Source organism: Gopherus flavomarginatus, chromosome 9, assembly GCF_025201925.1.
Source record: "Gopherus flavomarginatus isolate rGopFla2 chromosome 9, rGopFla2.mat.asm, whole genome shotgun sequence".
NCBI classification, from domain to species: domain Eukaryota; kingdom Metazoa; phylum Chordata; order Testudines; family Testudinidae; genus Gopherus; species Gopherus flavomarginatus.
This window is the reverse complement of record NC_066625.1, coordinates 83,239,245-83,249,335: the sequence shown is the minus strand read 5'-3', so window position 1 is coordinate 83,249,335 and position 10,091 is coordinate 83,239,245.

Below are 10,091 nucleotides of genomic sequence, written 5' to 3'. Positions count from 1 at the left end.
TATGGGAAAATATGTAAGTTTTGCTTTATAACTTTGAAACTGTTTGCTCTGAACTTGTGTGAACCCAGGCATGGGAATCATCTCGCCTGCCCATCCAGAAGAACTATCAAAATCAGATGAGCCAGCAAGAATCATTACAATACGAAAGATCGGTTAATAGCCCTGTGTGCAGAAGGCCTCGTCTCATTGCTTTGCTGGAAGAGGGAAATAAAAAATAGCTGATGTGACAATTTTTCTTCTTTTAGGTGTTTGAACTCTGAAGGGCCAGAGACTCTAAACTGAAGCCAGAGATCCCCAGGGGCTGTCTCCTGGGTCTGTCCTGAAAGACACTTTGAGCTACAACTCTGTCACTCTTAGGATTTAGATGATAACTCATTTGTGTGTATATGTTTGCTTGCTTTAACCTGCAAATAACTTCTTCCTTTTTCCTAGTTAATAAACCTTTAGATAGTTTAATACAGCACTGATTACAGGCGTTGTCTTTGGTGTAAGACCTAGGGTACTGATCGATCTGGGGTAAGTGACTGTTCTCTTGGGACTGGAAGCAACCTGAGTGTGGTGTGATTTTTGGTGTAAGTGACCATTTATCACTAAGTCCAGTTTGTGTGGCGGGATAGACTGGAGACCCTCAGGGGACTGTCTGTGACTCCATTGTAAGACTGTTTCAGTGATCCAGGAGTTCACCTTTGTTGCTGGATTGGTGAAATCCAATTATAGAACACACCATCAGTTTGGGGTGTCTGCCCTGTTTTTGACAGTCTGCCCTGAGGTAGACACTCTCGGTCATGAGCAGCATGACAACAGGATACAGAGCTGAACAATTGGCTGAGGGGAATACACAAACTGGTCATTTCTTCTTAAATGTTTGGTTGCTAATTGGCTGGAACAAAGCATTCTCCCCTCATGTGTACTGTGGTCCATAATGGAACTGTCTTTAAGGGTAGTTTATTGGCCAAAAATCCCAGCATATGTAAAACCAGGTATTTAGTCTTAGTAATTAGCGATGACCAAGCCTTGAACCTTAGACAAGACTCAAAAGTTTGTCTGTTTCTCCCTCCCATTTCCAACGATTAGAAGAGTCTCTCCCATGAAGTAACTGGCACTTTTTTCTTCCAGTCAGGAAGACAGCTGAAGCACCTCAAGAAAAGTCATTCATGTAATATTTCAGCACTTCTGCAATGATATGTCCATTTAAGGCCACCATACCATCACCAGGAACTCCAGCACCGCTGGCTCTTAGAGTCTAAAGAGGTGGTTGCTTCCTTGTAGATCTTACAATCTAAATTCAGATCTGATTCATCGGCGAGTTTGATTAATAATGGAGGAGTCACAGTGAAAGACAAAGGTTGCAGTCAGAGAGATCATGTAGTAAAGCGGGTAAATTTACGTGCACGTCTTGATGGTATAGAAGGCTCCTCCATTTATTCTTCATTCTTAATACAATTTTACCTTTTGGGACATCTTCCAGTGGTCATTCTGATGTGGTCGCATTTTGCGCACACTTTGACTTCCCTTTGCACTGGTCCAAATGACGACACAAGGTATAGGGCATTGGAGGATGGGTTCCTAAGTGCCCCCAAATGCATTTTCACTGGGCTCAATCTACCATACGTTACAGCAGCTAAGGAGTTCTTGTTGCTGGGCTGCATATGGCTCACCCCTTTTACACACAAATGCCCATTGGAACACCCTTTGAGATGTGGCAGTAGGTACAGCTTAGGGCAGCTCTGACAGTCATGCAACGCAGGACACTGGAGCTCCTACTGGGAGTCTGTGACAATTCTTTCAGAAATCAGGACAGGATGGAAACAGGGACATCTGGCAGTTTTGGCGGAATGGCTCAACTGCAGATTCCCCTGTTGGTGAACTTGGACAGCAAGCTACTCCAGCAGATGTTTTTCCTTAGGCATTGAGTGCTTTCTGGACACATCTTTCCTATGCCTCTCAGGAGCAAATGCCAGCATAATAGAAATTCATATAAGCTCACTGACCAACATTAGGAAGTGTTGACCCGATCATGGTTCCGTGGAAGAACAGAGGCTAATGGCTTCTCCTTCACTGGGGAGCAGAAATGAAAATAATACAGACTATAAAGAGCATTCACATAATATTTATCAGCAGCTGTGAGGTGCAATCTCTTATTTTTGTTTCCTAACTCCTACGATCTGAACATCATATTGACTCTGCACTATATAGTCTCAAGCAGGTAGATTAAATATGCAGGAGGAACATTATGCATTTTGAGTTAGGGGGAGAAGGAGAAAAAAAAGAAAATGATTATTGTAACACCTTGGAGCACATTAATGAATACATTAATAATTGATCCACTGTTATGTTTTCTCCTAATAGTCATCAAAATCTTTATAAACCCGCAATACAATACATAACATCTCATTACAACATTTACTCAAAAAATCAATGCATATCTAAGTTATTTGTGTCAAAACTCATTTATTTCCACAATAACATGGACTGTCAAACCTTGACATCCTGTTAATAACATCCAGGATATTTGCATATTATTCAAATATTTCCTTTTATGAAAAGGGGGACTTTTACTTATACCATCCTACTCGCAGGGCTTCAGATATTTGCACATTAGCTCGGTTCGCACAGTTACAGAAGGGTTACCTGTGGCAACTAATTATGCTACACTTTACGCATATAAATGAGCCTTGTGAGCATCCATCCTCTGCTCTATGGAGAGAGGGGATACAAAAAATAACAGAGTAAGTGGGAGACCTATGAGAGGCAAAATGCAGGCGAGCGGGAGATGCTATATTTTAATGTTCTCTCTTTGATGCCCACCACCTTTTAGAGTAGACTCTCCGGGGTCAGGGGAACCACTCAACCCTCCCTGCAGCTTTGAGGTCAGATTTGAAAAACCAGCTTTTCTTTTCTTCTTCTCTCAATCTTCAGTTCCTGCTAATACCTTAGGGTGACCAGACAGCAAGTATGAAAAATCAGGATGGGGGTGGGGGGTAATAGGCACCTATATAAGAAAAAGCCCCAGGACTGTCCCTATAAAATCAGGACATCTGGTCACTCTCTAAGACCTCCAGTTTTAGGATCCTATCTTTGCAAGGGGGCTGAACATCGTCAACTCCCATTGAAAGCAGCACATGGGATGATCAGGCCCCCAGTGGTTTGTGTAGAGAGAGCTGACTGCCCTAAGCTAGAGACAGCTAGTGGGTATTCTCACTCACAAAGATAAGAGCAACATATTTTGTTTTTAATGAATATTTATCTAGCACATACTAGGTGGAATGGAGCAAGGCTGATGTCCCGCCACAAGGTGCCATAAGGCCAGCGAGAAATGTCCAGCCACAGGAATATGCAGTATAGGCAATTGGCATCCCTAAAACACTGATAGAAGGGCAGCATCCTTTGCATGGAAATGCCTGAAGAGCAATGAAGCCTCTAATATGGCACGTACCAGGGTACAGTCTGCACACTGTATGGCCAGAGGCCTTTCAAAGGGCTGAGCCATGGTGCATCAAAGTCTCTTCAGATGGCAGGCATTGCTGAGCCACCCTTCCCAGCTGGGGAGTTCCTGAACTTGTTTCTAGACTCTTGGTTGATACAATAGAGGATAGAAAAGAAAGATTTGATTTTATGCAGCAGCAGATGTCTCTTAAGCAGTAATCACAGTGTCAGATAGAGAAACTCTCAGGGGCTTGTGCAGTTCTCTGATTAAGATTCAGTGATACCATTCCTGGATCCTAAAATGCAACAGTCATCAGAAACAAAAGAGAATGTATCATAATTAATGCAATCGAGAGGGCTCTTCTCTAATTTTTTTTCCTGAGTATCAGCCACTTTACTTGGGCTAGATTCTGACTTGACATATGTGCTCCTGCAAGGGAGTGAAAACCTTCTACCCCTTACAACTGTACATGGTCTATATATGCATTAGTCCTAGTCATGTAAGAGTAGTTAGGTCTCTTTGCTGCTTACTCCCTCCACGGAGTGTAGCCCAGTGGGCTAGTTTGCCTTTGTTATATTCACTGCTTTGCATTATATTCGGCTTTGCATATATTCAACAATCATACAAGAAACCCATAGGCCTGTATTCTGTAAGACATTAGCGTCCGCAAGATAGCTTAAGGCTCGAAACCTATGAACTTTGCACAGATAAACAGCCTAACAGAAAACCCCAAGTATTTGGGGAACTGAAAATAGAGTTTAGGGGGAAGTTCTGACCACAGGTAAATAATTTAACCACAGACGTGTCCCGGCAACGAACTGACATACATAACAGTTACATGAGATGCCTTTAAGGCTAGCCTGCTTGCTTGCCTAATATCTTTTCTTATAAGTTTCTTATGGGTTTGATTATTTGTAGAGTATATTTTGGCTGTAACACAAGGGACTTGCAGGCCACATCCTGTCTGGTGAGCTAAGGCAAAGTTGGCATACATATATTTGGGACCTTTCACCTAGATAGATGGTGATGAGCTAAAGCAAAAGGTCCATGTATGGCTGCGACCTTTGACATAGAAGATGCATTAAAGCAGGTTGGCACAGGGGCTCTCCTAAGTTCATACCCTTTTAAACATAACAGGTACATCACAACTTGGAACTTTGGAAAGAACCAAAATAACCAGTTAGGACAGAAATAACAAATGTGATACCTAACCACAAAAAGGCCAAGGTAACAAATGGACGTATATTATAGTAAGCTGAGATAATTGATATATTAACCTATAGGAAAAAGCCACTCCAACATTAGTGAGGTGAAGAAATACAAATAAAGAAAGGGGAAAATCCCCTCCTGAATATGCATTGACCATGGTGGCACCAGCATAACATATTATAAAAGTGGCATCCCAGCCTAGGGTTGGTTGGAGAGAGAGATGTAGTCCTCGGGAGGTGCCAGAATATTGGCCACTGGTGGTGTTGGGGAAGGTGATGAGGGAGATGATGGTTAACATTTTAGGTTGTTCTACAGGAGGTGGTGTGAGTATATGAATGTGCAAATGTACATTCTGTAGTCTCTCTATTTTACTAAGCTGGGGTGTTTGTAACTGTGCTAAATGTATCAATAAACTATATTTGTAAATATAAAAGAGTTCCTATAGTGTGAGTGTTGCAACATCAGGGTTCCCAATTATATAATTTGAATAATACTGTGCCTGATCTTGGGGCAAGAACCTGGCAACCCTCAAGGTGATAACTGGAGATTCTTAAGTGATCAATATAATTAATACATAATCTAAAGAGCAGGCAACAGGAGCAAGTGAATGGGGATTGGCAGGAAGGGGCAGGAAATGTGTTGCCTCCACTCTGTTACTCACTGGCCAGTGTAGCTGTGCTGGTACTAGGAGTGTTGTTGTTTACTTCTGGTACAGACTTACTCAAGCCTGCACCTAAAATCACAATCTAGCCAAACCTTAAAGACCTTGATGTTCACATGGTCCATCACTCAGGCAAACTCACACATAAGTCAATAAGACAGTGGTTTTCAACCTCTGGTCCGCAGACCCCTAGGGATCTACAGACTTAGTTCTAAGATTTCCAAAGGGGTTCGCCCTTCCATATGAAAAATTTTAGGGGTCTGCAAATGTAAAAAGGTTGAAAACCAGTGCAATAAGAGGTTACTTGGTTAAACTCTGAATAAAACTAGAATAAGGACTTCAGGAGCAGGCCCATAATTATAATTTTTACTGTTTGTCTAAGGAGTGCTCAGCTCTGTACAATCACTGAGTAATTCAGAGTCTAATTCAGACATGGATATCCTGGCTGTAACTCTACTGGAATCAATTAATACAGGGGTGAATCAGGCCCAGGATACACCAGTTGAAGAGACAAATCTGACAGCACCTGGTTTAGTTATTTAGCTGTATTTGTTCCATACTTATCTGGATTTGCAGCTCTGGGTTACTGTTGACAAGCTTCACAAGGAAAGTTTATTTTCAAGAGGGATTTGGACAGAGGACAAGTTCTAAATGGAGGTTCAAAGGTGTGGTGGGGGGGCAGAGCTCTTCATTTACCTAAAATTAGGGACAAAATACCCAATGCTCAAAGGAAATGCAAAAACCAACCAAATTAGTCTAATAGAAAATATCAAAGTGTGAAGTTGTTTTTTAGCAAAGCAGAACATGTGTAGATCTTTCCATCTACCCTCACATCCACACACCATGACCCTACTGTAGTAAAGGCCTGAACTTTTCTTGAACTGTGCTTGGTATTGTTCAACATCTTGGATAGGAAAAAGTTACATCCACTTGAGGAAGTAATATGTGGCAGAGATGTTTAGAATAATTGTTTTGTGCTGTATTTCATGTTAGCTCATCTACCACGAAAAGACACTGAGTAAGGATGAAAGACAAGCCAAGAGGTATAAGCATTTGTTTTCTTTCAAAGCTTCTAAACTCTTAGTTGCTAGTATAGGGTGTTTAAAAACACACACATACACTAATACTTCACTAGAAAATCTGACAACCTGCTGCCTTATTAGCATAACTCTGACATGTCTGAATTGCCAACCTAGCAGATTTGTTATGTTCATGTCTCACTCACTGTACTGATGATGATATGCTAGTAAATATAGCAATGCATCATGAGTTTCTGAACACAGAAATCTTTCTGTGACATTTTCTGAATGAACTATGAAAATGGGAACCACTCCCTGTTACTTGTTCATCTCAGCTATTACACGTAAGATGAGAAGTCTACGTTGCTAGGCAAAAATACGTCTGGTTTAACTAAATGGTTCTAGGAGTCTCCATATTGTAAGGATGTCACTCGACAAGCAGCACTATAGTTAGGTCTGTAGAACCCTAGAATATAAAAAGTCCATTGATAAGGTTTTCTTTCCTGAAGGTACAGTAAAATGAATTAATTCCATTCCCTATGTAGTTTCAAATATTCACTGTACAGGAACATTGGAATTTTCACACTGAGTCAGACCAGTGGTCCATGATTTCCACTATTTCCACTGTCTGTCTCTGACAATGGACAATACTAAATGTCCTAGGAGAAGATAATGGATATTTATGGAACAGCTGATCTTTAGGGAAGATTGATTTTATGGGTAAAACACTCAGTGGAACTGGAGTCAGAGGGCCATGATTCCCTGGAGGGACTATTTTGGATTGGACACCAGCTGAACTGGGGAATGGGTTGAGTTAGAGTGGACAGAGCAGTGCACAGGACTTAATAAAGTGCCATTTGTTCAACTCAACCTGCATTCTGCTTCACTCTTTGTTAATTAAACCTCTGGGACTCAGCACACAGAGTTCAACTTCTGGCACTTCCATAGACTTCCTATGTGATCTTGGGAAAATTAAAGTGAGTTAATCTCTCTGAGCTCATTGGTAAAATAGGGACAATGAGATTTTCTTTCTCATACCATTTGTTTGTCTTGTCCATCTGGATTATAAACTGCTCAGCACAGAAACTGGCTCATAATTAAGGCTAAGATTTAGTCAGGGGCATTTTTAGGAAAAGTCATGGACAGGTCACGATCAATAACACAAATTCATGGCCCCGTGACCCGTCCATGACTTATACACCCATGACTAACTCTTTGGTGTTCTGGATGGCTCTGGGGGTGCAACTGCTGCTCTGGAGGGGAGGGATCTGGGGCACCTACTGGTACTGGAGTGGGGGCTCTGGGTGCCTGCTCGTGCTTTGGGTGGGGGCCTTGGGGTGCCTACTGGCACGCCCGCTGGTGCTGGGGAGGCGGTCTTGGACCACCACAGTCACTGCTGGTAGGGAGTGGGCCAGGACCATTGCCATCATGGCTGGCAGGGGATGGCCCAGGACCATGGCAGCTGCTGCTGTTGTAGCGGGGAGGCAGTGCAGCTTGCCCCGGGGTCAGTCACACCTGCCGGCTGCAGAAGTCATGGAGATCTCAGCCCTCCATGACAGATATGCAGCCTTACTCATAGTTTATGTGTGGGCAGTGCCTAGCACAATGGAGCTTTGAGCTCAGTTGGTCTCTTTACATGCTACTATAATATACTGATAATACATAATAAGAATAGCAATTGGGGGATTATACAATTATTTCCCTCATTGTTTCTCTTTTTATGTCTCATTATTAATTGCATGTTAGAACAGAAAGATCCCTTCAAGGCCAGTGTTTCAGTTGGCCGGGGCTTAAGACTGAAATATTGCCCTCAAAGTCAGTTACCTTGGTATTGAGCCCAACTGAAATCAATGGGACTGAAACACACATCTAAAAGATAAACACATACTTAAGAGCTTTGCTGAAATGAGGCTTTTTTCCTTCATCTTGGTGCTAGACAAAAGCACATTTTTGGCTACACAATAGCACTCTTATTCACAAGACCAGCTTCCTTGGCCTATTCATCCCTTTTGACCTTGCATGTATCTATGAAGCACTGCATAGGATCAAGCCCTAAGTTTGAACTCTATCATTTTTGTTTCTTATTTGTGCTATGATAGTGCCTTGAGGCCCCAATCAGGATCGAGGGTGCAGTGTGCCAGCAGTTGTCCAAACACAGACAAAAAGGATCCCTGCCCAGAAGAACTGACACGCTAACTAGACACGAAGCAACAGATGTGCCATAAGGAATTTGAAAGTTTTGTGCTCCACAGGCCACTGAGTATCCCTGAGGTGACAATTTAGCTTCTAGAGTGCAGGCAACATCGTTCTAAACCACTCATGTAATTTCTCGTCACATGGATGGCTATTTTGGAATACAAGCCCATGCTGCTCACTGAAGGGAAAAGTTGCATTATAGATGAAACCTCATTTGGATTTGCCTGCGTTAACTTTAATGCTGAAGCTAAAATGCCCCATTGTTGAGGACATTGGTTTGGACAGTGGGTTAAGAAATACCGTCAGTAAGCCATGAGATATCTAGTACAGTGGTAAGAACCGGAACTGAAAGATAGTACAGACCAGACGTTATGACCATAAGAGAGGCCATGAGTGGCTGGGATACATAATATAATGTGTACAAATTTCCTACTCTGCTTAGATTTGTGCTACCATTGATGCAATAGGCTTTATTGTGCCCTACAGTTTTAAAGGAATTTGGGAGTGCTGGAAACAGCGTAACTGCAATACTGACAATTTAAGGGATTTTATCGCCTTTGGCAGCAATTCTTTCGTAATGTAAAACTGAGCCACTGTATCTTACAGGAAGGAGCAAAACAATGATATATTCAGGCTGATGGGACTGGATTAACCCATTAATAAATAGGAGGTGAAGAGAGCAATCTTGTTGAATGTAATGTATGCTAATGATGTGACCTGGCTAATGGAGCCCTTTTCTATATTCTGTCATTGCACACATCAATTATGCAGCCTCAATTATCATCCTGTTTTTGTATCGGGTGGCTGAAAAATGAGAGGCTTAATAGAGACGTTTCACCCAGTAAAATGCCTGATTAGGTTATGAAAGCAGAAACTCAGGGGAAAAAACTTTGTTACATTATATCCTGATTTAATTAGCCAAAAGATATTATTCTCAGTGAGGGTCTTTGAAGTCGTAGCAATATTGTTCTTGGCTCAGCTGCAGAGATGACAAACTGTCTTAATACCTACAGCAACTACACTGACCTAGTAGGGACAGAGCCTTAGCTAAGCATCTCATATTAGGCCCAGATCATTGATTGTTCACTGTGGCTGAGGTTTCTCTATAAACAGAAGGGAGCAGAGTGACTTTGGAGATGAAAACTGTTACCAAAGCTATCCAGAAGAAAAACAACAGCAACTCTGTTAACTGTGATGATTCTGTTGCATGCCACCTGATTGCACAGCGCTCCATAAGCTGCAATGTGCTTCATAGGCAATTCTCACATGGACACATGGCCCCTCGCTTTTTTACCTACAGGCCAGATCAGGGCTGAATGTTGACCTTGGACGTGCATGGCCCTGCTGCAACTACAGGCGTAGTATCAGTGATGTCTGTCAGGCTCAGGCATCGTTGCCTCAGGGAAATACACTGGAAATACACAGGTTCATGTGCTCTTGGCACAGATACAAGGGCTAGTCAAATCTCCGGGACATGAAGCGGAAGACCTTGGAGACAACCTGGCAAGTGATGGGGAGAAATAACCACACTGGGAGATGTCAAAAAGCCACATCTATGCAGTAGCAGCACCACGCCAGT